Source organism: Amborella trichopoda, chromosome 8 (genome assembly GCF_054954075.1).
Source record: "Amborella trichopoda isolate Santa Cruz 75 chromosome 8, AtrichopodaSantaCruz75HAP2 v2.0, whole genome shotgun sequence".
In the NCBI taxonomy this organism is placed as follows: domain Eukaryota; kingdom Viridiplantae; phylum Streptophyta; class Magnoliopsida; order Amborellales; family Amborellaceae; genus Amborella; species Amborella trichopoda.
In genome coordinates this window covers 33,946,668-33,960,844 of record NC_142343.1, presented here as the reverse complement: position 1 = coordinate 33,960,844, position 14,177 = coordinate 33,946,668, and the positions used below count along the sequence as shown (strand labels likewise).

At 35.3% G+C, this 14,177-nt stretch overlaps 1 long non-coding RNA gene across 1 annotated transcript; it reads left to right on the top strand.

Annotated features, from left to right (window-relative positions):
* Window positions 1-519: 519 nt before the first annotated feature.
* Window positions 520-13,924, top strand: LOC148781041 (uncharacterized). Its single transcript, XR_016060562.1, has 2 exons — window positions 520-1,454; window positions 13,585-13,924. It is a non-coding gene; the product is annotated as an uncharacterized LOC148781041 (long non-coding RNA).
* Window positions 13,925-14,177: the final 253 nt, after the last annotated feature.

The following is a 14,177-nucleotide window of genomic DNA, read 5'->3' as shown; positions in this document are numbered from 1 at the left end:
TTTCATGTGGGCTGGATCGCATTTCTACAATCTGCGGTCCAAAGGAATAAAGCATTCATTTTAAAGATGGATGCAAATAGGTGATCCATCTAAAAACAATTATAACTAACAGACCAAATGTTTCCTTGATATAATTATTATTTCTAATTTTCAAAATTTATTTTTCATATTTATAATCTTCATGTTAAAAAATTATATATTCTCGAAAAATTAGGATCAAATTATATTTTAAAAATATATCTATTGCCAAGCCCGCATTTCTACAATATGCGGGCTGGCCGTATCCTAACCGTGTCCATTTCTAAATAATAAAAAGGTTGGATTTTGAACTCATAAACAATTAAATAATAACACATGCTCACGAGAAAGGCGGAACAGCTCACACTTGAGTGCTTATAATTTTTTTCTTTTTGGGTTGGTCAGTATTCCAGGGAAGTTAGTTTTGGCGTAATTTCAGATCCTAAGAATACGCCTGGATGGATTTTAATAATGGGATAACTGAACAATGCGTTCCTGCAGGAGCATATAATCAAATAAATTTTGGGAATGCAATTCATCTTCCAGGACGTGCCTGATGTGCTTATCAATGGAAATCGTGTAGAAGATGGCTAGCACGTTTTGGCATCTAAACAGATTGCGTTTTTAGAGTGAGAAAATAGAAAAAGGATGTGTATTTCGAGAGAGAAAAAACGCAGAGATAGTAGATGGGAGGATTAATTAAATGTGTCACCCACGAAGCCAACCACCATAGCAAATACTTCTCTGGTTCTCTTTTAAACATGTCCCTATTCTTTCTCTCTTATATAAAGATCCCCCAACCCCTCCCTAGTTCCCTCTTATTAGCCATGCTCCTTGTTCTGTTGTTGCTAGGTGACAATGCTCGTCTCGCTGCTCGTGGCCTCTTAGACACGCCAGCCCCTCCAGCCCTGACCACCACCCCTTCTGTCAACATGGCAACCCGTCATCGTCCCAATAAGCATTCCAGTGGTCGATCCACTGCAATTTCCCGATGGTCCGTCCATTGATATCTTCCTTAACAGAAGCCCCTAACAATCAGCCCACCACCTGCCAGTTTCGCATTGGCCCACATAATCTTTTATTCTTATACCCCTCTTGTAGAGGAGTTCGCTTTTTCTTAATACTTAGATCAGCCATTTTTGCGAACAATGGTGTTAACTACAGTTGGACGTGGTGCAAGGCACTCGGAGTAGGGCTGACTGAAAGTTTAGTGGCTGTTGTGAAAGCTTATGGGAGACGGTTATGCTCGAGGCCTCGCTTCTGTGGTCTCTTGTGACTTTTTTCTCATCTATAAACCATGCACAATAAGCTCAATATATGTTACAAGGTGGTGAATAAGGTGGTTTTATGTTTCAAGAATTTGACAACTAAGCTTAAAATGGGGTGAATTAAAATAAGGGTGGAGTTTGCATCCGAACGCCTCCCTAGGTATCGAGGTAAGCTGCCCTTCAAAATTTAATCATGGTATATATTTTTGATGTAAAATGTTTTTAAGATTATCTCAAAATCTATTTTTATATTTAATTACAAAATTTTAAATTTTAAAAATAGTTAAAATCAAGTAGATCTATAAACCTATGAAAATCTTGAAAATAGACGGTGTAGATAATATGTTGTCAAATGAACTATTTCTGAGACTTAAAATCTCTTTATTTTTCATGTCAAGATGATCAATTAAAGGGTTTTTCAACATTAAAACTCCCTTTTTTGATGGATATGTTAGGAGCATCTGTAGTTCTAGCATCCTTATATAAACTTTTTCCTTAAAATAAAGAGGGGCCATTTTCATTTTATTTTTACAATATTACATCATTTTATTAATCTAAAGAGATCACAATGTAATCAAGTAATCAAAACATCCGAAACAACCAAATCTTGCATCGTACCTCCTCTCTTAGCTAAAGCATCCATTATTCCATTCCACCTCTTTAAATATGTTGGAATGCCACAGTCATATCCCTGCTCAACTCCATTAACTTTCAAGGAGGTCTAGAGACATAATTACATCAATTAACTATATTTAGGAAATCGCATTCTATGACACATATTTCATGTGTAAGCCTCTATCTTTTAAAATTTTGAGCACCTTTAGCACCGCAATCAATTCCACTTCATTGGCTGCTTTATATCAAATGGACCTGCAAAGCAAAAACTCCCCAGATTCCCTAAGGGGCTATGCATGGCTATTTTCAATGTGCTATGCAGAAACGTATTATTTGAGTTATTTTCATTTTGTACAGGTGACCATAGGCTTAATCTATATATGCTATGTTCTTATATTCTTATTTTTTGTGTTTTTCATTCGCACAAACCAATCACATTCCTTGATTTTTTTTTAAGGGAAATTTAGTCTTGTATCCCCCTAATTTTTGCTAGCTAAAAATCTTTTAATGTTTCATATGTTGATACTCTTTTTTATTTTATTTTATTTTTTCAAAATGTCAGACTTTAGACCTTTAAGATCGGAAATTAATTTATGTGATGTTTTAGATCTTGAAGGTCTAAAACGAATATTTTAGAACTTTGACTTTAGTACTTCAACATCTCAAGTTATTTCCCCTTAAAAGATTGAAACGCAAAACTCGTATTTCAAAAAATAAAATCTTAAAGCCAATACCTCATTAAAATTGAAAAATGACAGAATATCCTACAAACGATTAGCAAAAAGAGCGCCATAGGATTGCGTGGCGTAACTTGTAGCTCTATAAAACTCAAAAAATGGGAGACTAACTACTAAAGTAGGTAAACCAAACACTTCAATTGAGACGGCAGCATTCGTTGCAAACTGTAGAGGATTCAGGGACCCAATTGATACTTAGAAGCTGGAGATTCTCTAGAACCTAGAAGTTCTGGGCCCTAAGAAGTTGGATCGTTGATATCTAGAAATTCTGAAATACTTATTTGTGATCATATCATGTAGTTATCAAATATCATACTTTGTAATGAAATGATAACACATTATCGAGATTAGGCTTCACAGCTTCAGAGAGGGATAGAGAGTACGGTTAAAGAAAGGTCATAGAGAGAGAATGAGAGAGAGAGGGCACATAGAGAGAGATAGGAGTTAAAGTGACAAAGTCGCTGCCGTAGAGAGATAGAGGGGGGAAGGGGCTTCGAGACTAAAAAGGACACAATTAGAGATATGTGTTCGACATATAAATGGCACATTAGGGTGTGTTTGATTGCCTGAAAGAAAACATTCCGAAAGAAAACATTCCTATTATTGTAGAAGTTCCATGTTTGGCAGTGCGAGAACTTCTATAGTAAAAAGAACGTTAACAAGTTTTTTTTAACAACAAACTTTCTCTTTCCCTTTTAAAACAAAGCCTAGCATGCCATTTTTCTTTCTCCTGACTTGCCCTAACACGTTGAGATTCTCGTTGGATTTGGTAATATCCAAAATCAATCACATAAAAAAATCTCATATTATGTGGGATTGAGATTGATATTGACAAGTTTCTTAAAGGAAATAAAAATCCAAAAAAATTAGGACTCTTGAGTATAGCTCTTGGTTTTGAGATATATGTAACATTTATAAGAAGTTTCAGTATGAATTCCTAACTTATATATATGGGATGAAAGAGAAAAAAATATGTGCTTTATTTAGGTCACCATATGGGAAAGACGACTTCCTCTAGAGAGAGAGACAAGGCTTCTGCTTGCATGAGAAACAAGGTCTCTCCTTAGAAAGAAGAGAGCTTCCTATAGTGAGAAATATTGCGATGGTACCTCATATTGGTTGAAAGGCTAGTTTATTGAAGAGATGCAGTTCCCATTAAAATTTTGAGTGGTTTCCCCTGTTAGTTAAAAAAAAAAACTCATCGTTCTCGCGTCTCTATCTGGTGTTGCCGTTAATGGTTACCATAAGTAAAGAGAAAGAAGAACAACATGTGGTGTCAGTCGGGAAAGTGACTTAAAAGGGTTTACTTAACTGGGTTTTGTTGAGGGTTAGAGAGGTAATTCTATATCCCAAACTATTTGATGTAAATTTCATTGGTATAATAGATTTCATTTTGTCGTGCCTGTGGATGTAGCCCTTATGGGGTGAACTACGTAAACATGTGTTCTCTTTTTCTCTTTCTTGTTTTATTTACTTGTTGCTGGGTTTTTTTCTCGTACTTTTTTTTTTGTCAAAAATCAACCTGTCGAGTTTTGAGCTTCCACCCACAACAAGTGGTATCAGAGCCTAGTTTGGAGTTGTTGGTATGGTGGTGAAGGTTTCGAATGCAATATTCAAGGTGGAGAAATTTGATAGCAAGTATACTATTTTTCAGGCAAGATTGATGAAGGAATTTATTTAACAAATGATAAAAAATTCATAAAGTTATGAAAGGGATGTTAGTATGGTGAGCAAGAGATTTTGATATCAAGGTGAAGAATATTGGATTTAGTAATATCCAAAATCACCCACATAAAGAAATCTCATATCATATAGGATTGAGATTATGGCTTGCTCTAGATAGAGAGAGGCGGGGGTTTCCCTTGCATAAAAGGCAAGGTCTCTCCTTATAGAGTAGAGGCTTTCTAGGGAGAGAAAAATTACGATGGTGCCTCATATAAATATCTAGAGGGGCAGGGGCTTCCCTTGCATAAGAGGCAAGATCTGTCCTTATAGAGAAGAGGCTTCCTATGGATATAAACATCGCAATGGTATCTCTTATAAATTGAAAAGCCAGATTCTTGTAGAGAAGCGGTTCCCATAGAGATTTTGGGTAGTTTTCCCTTTTAGTTAAAAAGAAAATCAGTTTCGCATTAATTTCGCGTCTCTATTTGGAGTTGTCGATAATAGTTGCCAAAAGTAAAGAGTATCAAGAACGACATGTGATGTTGTTCAGGAGAGTGGCTTAAAAGAGTTTGCTTGACGAGGTTATGTCGAGGGTTAGAGAGGTAACTCTATATCTCAAAATCTTTGATGTAACTCTCATTAGTATAGTGGATTTCATTTTGCCATACCCGTGAATGTAGCCCTTTTGGGGTGAACCATGTAAATCTTTGTATTCGCTATTATTTTTTTATTGCTTTATTTGCTTGTTTCCGGTTCTTTTTTCTCATACATTATTTGTCAAAAATCAACCCGTCAGGTTTAGAACTTTCACACACAACACTTCTCTCCTCCATCTTTGCACTACGCTGAGCTTCTCTCCTCTAGCTTCCCATCACGCCAAGCTTCTCTCCAGCTCCAAGACGAAAAACAGGGAACCATCTCTCCTTTGGTCTCTCTGGTCTAAAACCAGACCCTAAAACCCGGCCGAGCTCTTCTCTCTCCCATTTGTTCTCTCTTTTCTCTTATCACACTCCTCTAAAACAAGGCTCTAAAAAATCCCTAAAACAGTGCTCGAAAACCAGACCCTAAAATGAGCATCTCTCATCTTCTCTCTCATGTGATCTCCATCCCATCTATTATCTCTCCTCATCTCTTCTGATCTCTCTCCTCTTTTCTCTCTTTGCTTCACAAGCTCCCGGAAATCCAAAAGCCCTATAAGACAGTCTGATACAGTTTTATGCCAAAAAAACAATTTCAGTCCGGCAAAAAATGTGTCGGACCGGTCACAAGGTTCTAAAGCCAAGTCCTAAGTGAGAGAGAGAGAGAGATTTCTTATTTCCTTGTTAATAGAAAATAAATGAGAAGTTTGTTGGAGTTATTCATTATGATTGTATTAATGTGATTATCGTATTATAGATAGAATTTAGTTAATATCATAAGATTAGTCAAGAGTCTTAATTTTAGTAGATAAGGTGTAATAATCCTAAAAAAAAAAAAAAAAAAAAAACTTTTAAATAAGTGATGGTTCGTATGAGTATGATGGTTCTTAGGGACCATCACTACTTTCAAAAGCTTTTGGTTTAAGCTTTTCCTTACTTTTTACCATGTCCTTTAGCTAACGTGGGGTTTTAACATTTCAGGAGTAATATAATTGTTACACCTCATTTATGAGGTGTAACTGAATAAAATAATATAATAAGGTATTTTAAGAATTTAAATAAGAGAGGTGAGGACTCCAACCCTATAAAATTTTGAGATCTCTCTCTCTCTAGTCAAAATGCAGGGAGCTCTTTCTCTCTCTAGCCGAATTTTTATCGGAAGCTCCTTCTCAAATATTTTAGATAAGTGGCCTCATTGTCTCGAAAAATAATGCATTCTTTTTAAAAATAAAATAAAATAATTACTTCTGCTTAATATCATGAATTTTAGGCGTGATAAATTTTATGCGCAAGCGACCTCATTGTTTCGAAGAATAATCTTTTTAGTAAAAATTGTGACATTTTATCTATTGTAAAATATTTTAAATGCTGTAAATTCTTAGAACTAAATTTATTTATTTTTCTTGCTCATTGTTAGAAAAATTTAGATACTGTAAAATTATTAAAAATAAATGTGATATTTCTGCTTTTAGTAATATTGTGAGATTTCTTTCTACTGTTTTTGAATATTTAGACATTGTAAATTTCATGTGCAAATGACTGCCTTATTATTTGAAAACTGATATTTTTGCATTTGATTATAGCATTGTCTGTGAAATGTTCATTTGCGAATTGACATCCCATAAATTGTGATAATTCTGTATTCGTGAATTTCTATAAGAGTTTTTCTATCCATATTAGATTGGCAATTATGCTAGAATGCCTTTACGAACTGCTACCTTTCTTCATTTGAGCCCAAAATATTTGACTGGTTATTTTAAAAATGTTATTGAAAGTGATTATTATTAATGGTTTCAGTGAAATTCATATTAATAATTTCAGTGATATGTTGAGTACATGATATTGCTGCTTTCGAATGTTTAAAGAGATTTAGAAATACTTTAAGTATGCAAGTGGATTCATCCGGTTCGCCGGTGAGGTATAAGTGGACCTATCTAGGACGTCGGTAGGGATTAAATGGACTCATCCAGTACATCGGTGAGGTATAAGTGGACCTATAGGGATTAAATGGACCTATCTGGGACACCGATAGGGATTAAGTGGACCCATCAGGACGCTGATGGGGTATATAAGTGACCTACTTGAGACGTCAGTAGGGTAATTTATGAAATCCTTTGAATTATGCATTGCCGTTAAAATGTAATAAGCATTTCAATTATTCGAATTATACTTAATTATGTATTTTTTTTTACAGTGAAACTGTTAATTCATTTCTGTTAATAGATCTCTTTTTTGAAAATATTGATATCTTTCAATCATGATTATTTTTAGGATTATGGTTATCACTTACTGTAGTTGTGCTTAAACTTTCTTTTGTTACTTTATAAGAATTCGCCACTGTAAATTTGTCTTATCAATGAGATGTATATATGTTTTGACTGTCACATCTCAGGAATATTAGTGTTGTAAATTCTTGGAGCGTGACAATTTTATGGTATCAGAGCAATAGGTTTAAGATTCTTAGGAAATTTAAAAAGAATGTACTTAAAATCACATTTATTGTGTGTCCAGACTGGGACGAAGTCAAGATCTAGAATAACTGAAGCTAATATGGAAGGAATTCACAAAGCCTTGGAAAATATGGTTGCTCTAATTCAACATCAGAAGGAAAACAACAATCCACCTAAGCAGTTAGTTACGGGAAATGGTGGGAGTAATATCGAACAATTTAATAAATTGAACCCATCTTCTTTTAAGGGTGTTATAAAGCCACTGGAAGCCGAGGGATGAATTATGCAATTGGAGAAAATATTCGAGATAATGGAATGTCCTGATGATAGAAAGGTGGCTTTGGCAGTTTTTATGTTAAAAGGTGAAGCACAACATTGGTGGCGAATGGTAAAAGGAGTATTGGTCAAAGAAAATAAACCCTTAACTTGGGAAGGATTTATAGACGCATTTAATGAAAAGTTTTTCCCATATTTTATTCGAGACCAAAAAGAAATGGAATTTCTGGAATTAATCCAAGGAAACCGGACAGTCGCACAGTACGAGGCCAAGTTTACAGAATTGGCCAGGTTTGCACCACATATGATTAACAACGAGGCAAGAAAGGTAAAGAAATTTGAAAGGGGTCTCAGACCAGCTATTAGAAGCAAAATATTAGTCTTAAAATTGATAACTTATGCTGGAATAGTGGATCGAGCCCAAATTATCGAAAAAGATTTCGAAGATTATCAAAAGACGAAAAATCAGAAAATTCAGGTTAGACCCACAACATCTAATCGACAACAATTTGAAAGGGCAAACAAGAAGCCAAGGCTCTTGCCACTTCAAAGCCCAATAGAACCATGTAAAAAATGTGGGAAAAACCATAGATCGAGCCCTTGTTATTGGAATACTGGAGCTTGTTTTAAATGTAAAAAATTGGGGCACCAGATTAGAGAATGTCCTAGCTTACAGATGCAACAGCTTCCAAAGCAGGGAGAGATAACTCAAAACCCTCAGATGAAGGGAAGAGTATTTGCCATCATCCAAAAAGACGCTCAGGCCTCAAAATCAGTGATCCAAAGTACTATTATTATCTTCCAAAAAGTAACTCATGTTTTGATTGATCCTGGATCTACTCATTCATCTATGTCACCACACTTTCCATGCCACTTAAACGTAGAACCAGAACAATTAGAATATATTCTAGAGGTAGCCACACCGATGGGAAATTCAAATGACACCAACATAGTGTACAAATCCTGTGTAATAAAGATAGAAGAAAATGAATTGTTGGTTGATTTAATACTCCTAGAAATTCAAGATTTTGATGGAATCTTAGGCATGGATTGGCTTTCTACATACCATGCAAGTATTGATTATTACAAGAAAATGGTTACCTTTAGTATTCCGAATCAACCAATATTTTACTTCAATGGTATCAAAGAAGACTCCCCATCATATTTAATCTCCTGTATTCGAGATAATCGTCTCCTTCGAAAAGGGTGTCAAGGCTTTCTTGCCTATATCAAAGAAAATAGGAAGGAAGAAATAAATTTGGATACCACTATAATTATCCGAGAATTTTCCGACGTTTTCCCTGAAGAATTGCCAGGATTACCGCCTAACAGGGAAATTGACATCTCTATTGAATTATTGTCAGGGGTAGCCCCAATTTCTAAGGCACCTTACAAAATGTCACCTGCAGAACTTAAGGAACTTAAACAACAATTGTAAGAATTATTAGATAAAGGTTTTATCAGGCCCAGAGTGTCATCTTTGGGTGCTCCGGTATTGTTTGTTGAAAAGAAAGATGGGACCATGAGATTGTGTATCGATTATAAACAGTTGAACCAAGTGACAGTGAAAAATAAGTATCCATTACCTAGAATTGATGATTTATTTGATCAATTACAAGGATCACAAGTATTTTCAAAAATTGATCTTAGATCTGGATACCATTAGCTTAAGATTAAAAGTGAAGATGTTCCCATGACAGCTTTCAAAACAAGCTATGGCCATTATGAATTTTTAGTCTTGCCTTTTGGATTAACCAATGCACTGGCTGCATTTATGGATTTGATGAATCGGGACTTTAAGCCCTTTTTGGATAAATTTATTGTGGTATTCATCAATGATATTTTCATTTATTCCAAGAATCAGAAGGCATATGAGCAGCATGTAAGAATAGTATTGCAAATATTAAGAGAAAAGAAATTGTATGCCAAACTTAGTAAATGTGAATTTTTGCTTGAACAAGTGACATTTTTAGGACATGTCTTATCAAATGAAGGTCTATCAGTTGATCATTCAAAGGTTGAAGCCGTTGTTAATTGGAAACAACCAAGTAATGTAACTGAAGTTCGAAGCTTTTTGGGATTGGTAGGATATTAAAGAAAATTTGTAGAAGGATTTTCTCGAATTGCAACCCCATTGACTCGATTGACACAGAAAAATGTCAAATTTGAGTGGACAAGTGAACGTGATGAGAGTTTTCAAGAACTAAAAGTTCGACTAACTTCAGCACCTATTTTAACTATTACTGAGAGGAGTGGGGGATTTGTGATTTATAGTGATGCTTCACATAAAGGCTTGAGCTGTGTATTAATGTAATATGGAAAAGTAGTGGCATATGCATCCAGACAGTTGAAAGAATATGAGAAAAAATATCCAATTCATGACTTGGAACTGGCTGCAATAGTATTCGCTTTGAAAATGTGGAGGCATTATCTATATGGTGAGCAATTCGAAATATACACAAATCATAAGAGCTTGAAATACCTCTTCTCTCAGAAGGATTTAAATATGCGGCAGATAAGATGGATGGATTTCTTGAAAGATTATGATTGTATAATCCATTATCATTTAAGAAAAGCTAACGTTGTGGCCGACGCTCTAAGTAGAAAATCTACGAGAGTCTTAGCTCATCTATAGATCCAAGAAATGAGATTGTTAGAGGAAATAGTGGATTGGCATCCGACTCCGTCCATTAATGGTGTGGTAAGTATGATTGCCAATATTAAGATAGAACCCTAATTAATCCAACAGATTCGATCGACACAAAAGAAAGACCCTCAGCTTATGACAATTGTAAAAGAGGTGAAACAGGAAAAGAGAGACGAATTCTCTATATGTAGTAAGAATTTGCTAAGATTCAAATGTCAGATTTGTGTCCCGAATGATGAGAGTGTGAAAAAAACTATCTTGAAAGAAGTATATCACTCTCGCTATACGATACATCCCGGAAGTATTAAAATGTATCAAGACCTAAAGAGAACCTTTGGTGGAATAATATGAAAAAATAGGTAGCGTCATTTGTGTCTAAGTGCCTAACATGTCAGCAAGCAAAAGCTGAGCATCAAAGGTCCGCTGGGTTGTTGCAGCCTTTACCCATGCCAGAATGGAAGTAGAAGCACATCTCTATGGATTTTGTCAATAGCTTGCCTAGGACAAATTCAGGACATGATAGCATTTGGGTCATTGTGGACCGAAAGCTGCCCACTTTTTGCCAATTCGCACGACGTACACTTTGGATCGACTGGCCAATTTTTACATTATGGAATAGTGCGATTGCATGGAGTTCCGGTCAGTATTGTATCGAATAGGGATACTCGATTTACTTCTAAATTTTGGGCTACGCTACAGTCAGCCATGGGAATGAGACTCACCTTTAGCACTGTCTTTCACCCCCAAACTGATTGACAATCGGAGAGGACCATCCAAACCTTGGAAGATATGCTGAGGGCCTGTGTAATTGACTTTACATGAAGTTGAGATGACCATTTACCCCTGATTGAGTTTACTTATAATAATATGTTCCAAGCCAGTATTCAGATGGCACCATATGAAGCCTTGTATGGAAGGAAAGGTAGGTCACCCATATGTTGAGATGAGGTTGGTGAAAAAAAGCTTTTGGGACCAAAATTGTCCAGGTAACCACATATAAGATAGCATTAATTCGATAAACGCTCAGGACAGCTCAGAGTCGGCAAAAGAGTTATGCTGATAATCGAATGAGAGATCTTGAATTTGAGGAAGGTGATCGAGTTTTCCTAAAAATCTCACCAATAAAGGGCATTATGAGATTCGGCAAGAAAGAAAAGTTGAACTCACGTTATATCAGATCATTTGAAATCCTGGAAAGAATCGGAGGTGTCGCTTATAGACTTGCCTTACTACCCGAGTTGGCAAATGTCCATAATGTCTTCCATGTATCATCACTACGAAAATATCAGCCCGACCCGTCCCATATCTTGAAATATGAACCTTTACCGATCAGGAAGGACCTATCCTTCATTGAGCAGCCAATTTTGATACTGGATAGAAGGGTACAAGTGTTGCGCAACAAGGAGAATCTTTTAGTCCGTATATTATGGCAGTACCATTCAAGAGAGAAATCGACTTGGGAACGAGAAGACGATATAAGAAAAAAATATCCCTATCACTTTTAGTAATCAGGTACACAAATTTAGAGGACTAAATTTCTTTAAGGGGGGAAGAATGTAATAATCCTAAAAAAAAAAAAAAAATTTAAATAAGTGACGGTTCGTATAAGCATGATAGTCCTTAGGGACCATCACTACTTTCAAAAGCTTTTGGTTTAAGCTTTTCCTTACCTTCACCACGTCCTTTACTTGACGTGAGGTTTTAACATTTCAGGAGTAATATAATTGTTACACCCCATGTGTGAGGTGTAACTTAATAAATAATATACTAAGGTGTTTTAAGAATTTAAATAGGAGAGGCGAGGACTCCCACCCTAGAAAATTTTGAGATCTCTCTCTCTCAAGTCGAAACGCAGTGAGCTTTTTCTCTTTCTAGCCGAGTTTTTATCGGAAGCCGCCTCTCAAATATTTTAGGTAAGTGGCCTCATTGTCTCGAAAAACAATCCATTCTTTTTAAAAATAAAATGAAATAATTACTGCTGCTTATTATCATGAATTTTAGGCGCGATAAATTTTATTCGCAAACGACCCCATTATTTCGAAGAATAATCTTTTTAGTAAAAATGATGACATTTTATCTATTGTAAAATATTTTAAATGCTGTAAATTCTTAGAAATAAATTTATTTATTTTTCTTGTCCATTGTTAGAAAATTTTAGATACTGTAAAATTATTAAAAATAAATGTGATATTTCTGCTTTTAGTAAAATTGTTAGATTTCTTTCTACTGTTTTTGAATATTTAGACATTGTAAGTTTCATGGGCAAATGACTGTCTTATTATTTGAAAACTGATATTTTTGCATTTGATTATAGCATTGTCTGTGAAATGTTCATTTGCGAATTAACATCCCATAAATTGTGATAATTCTGTATTCGTGAATTTCTATAAGAGTTTTTCTATCCATATTAGATTGGCAATTATGCTAGAATGTCTTTACAAACTGCTACCTTTCTTCATTTGAGCCCAAAATATTTGATTGGTTATTTTAGAAATGTTATTGAAAGTGATTGTTATTAATGGTTTTAGTGAAATTCATATTAATAATTTCAGTGATATGTTGAGTACATGATATTGCTGCTTTCGAATGTTTAAAGAGATTTAGAATACTTTAAGTATGCAAGTGGACTCATCCTGTTCGCCGGTGAGGTATAAGTGGACCTATCTGGGATGCCGGTAGGGATTAAGTGGACTCATCCGGTACGATGGTGAGGTATAAGTGGACCTGCAGGGATTAAGTGGACCTATCTGGGACGCCGATAGGGATTAAGTGGACCCATCAGGACGCTGATGGGGTATATAGGTGACCTATTTGGGACGCCAGTAGGGTAATTTGTGAAATCCTTTGAATTATGCATTGTTGTTAAAATGTTATACGCATTTCAATTATTCGAATTATACTTAATTATGCATTTTTTTTAAAAGTGAAACTGTTAATGCATTTTGTTAATAGATCTCCTTTTTGAAAATATTGATATCTTTCAATCATGATTATTTTTAGGATTATGATGATCACTTACTGAGTAGCCAAACTCATCAAATTATGGTAAACATTTTTTCAGGGTAACTGCAGTTTCATTTTGAGTGTTCGTCAGGATCAAATTTGGAAGATACTGTAGTTGTGCTTAAACTTTCTTTTGTTACTTTGTAAGAATTCGCCACTGTAAATTTGTCCTATCAATGAGATGTATATATGTTTTGACTGTCACATCTCAGGAATATCAGTGTTGTAAATTCTTGGTGCGTGACAAATGGATTTCCTTGTAAACAGTGTACCGTGAGGCTTGGCAAGGCATTAATATGAGAGAGGTCTTCGGTGGAAGGTATCACCAAGTAGAAAGCGTTAAGCCATGGAAAACAGAATCAGCGGGAGGCAACGGGTCATTTTAAGCTCAACATAGATGGTTCTTCTTTTGGGAATTCTAAGCGGCAGAATCTCGGGGATCATCAAAAATGACATAGGTGGTTTTGTTGTAATCTCTGCAGTTTCCCTTAAGTATCACCTCCAATAATTACACCGATTTTTAGGCTTTGGACCAAGTCATCTATTTGACACAGCAGCTACATGGCATATCCTTAATTATTGAGAACAACTTTAAATTGCTTCTTGATTCCTTGAACCTGCACAATAGACCTCCATGGAAGCTATGTTTAATTTTGTCAAAATGCGGGACCAAGCTTGTTGAATATGATGATATCCGAAATCGGCCACATAAAAGAATCTAATATTACGAGATTGAGATTGATTTATAAAAAATATATAAATCCAAAAAAGATTAGGACTCTTGGGTATATCTCTTGGTTTTGAGATATGGGAAAGGTTTCTATACTTCCCCTACAACATAGAAGTTCTATCCTCCCCTA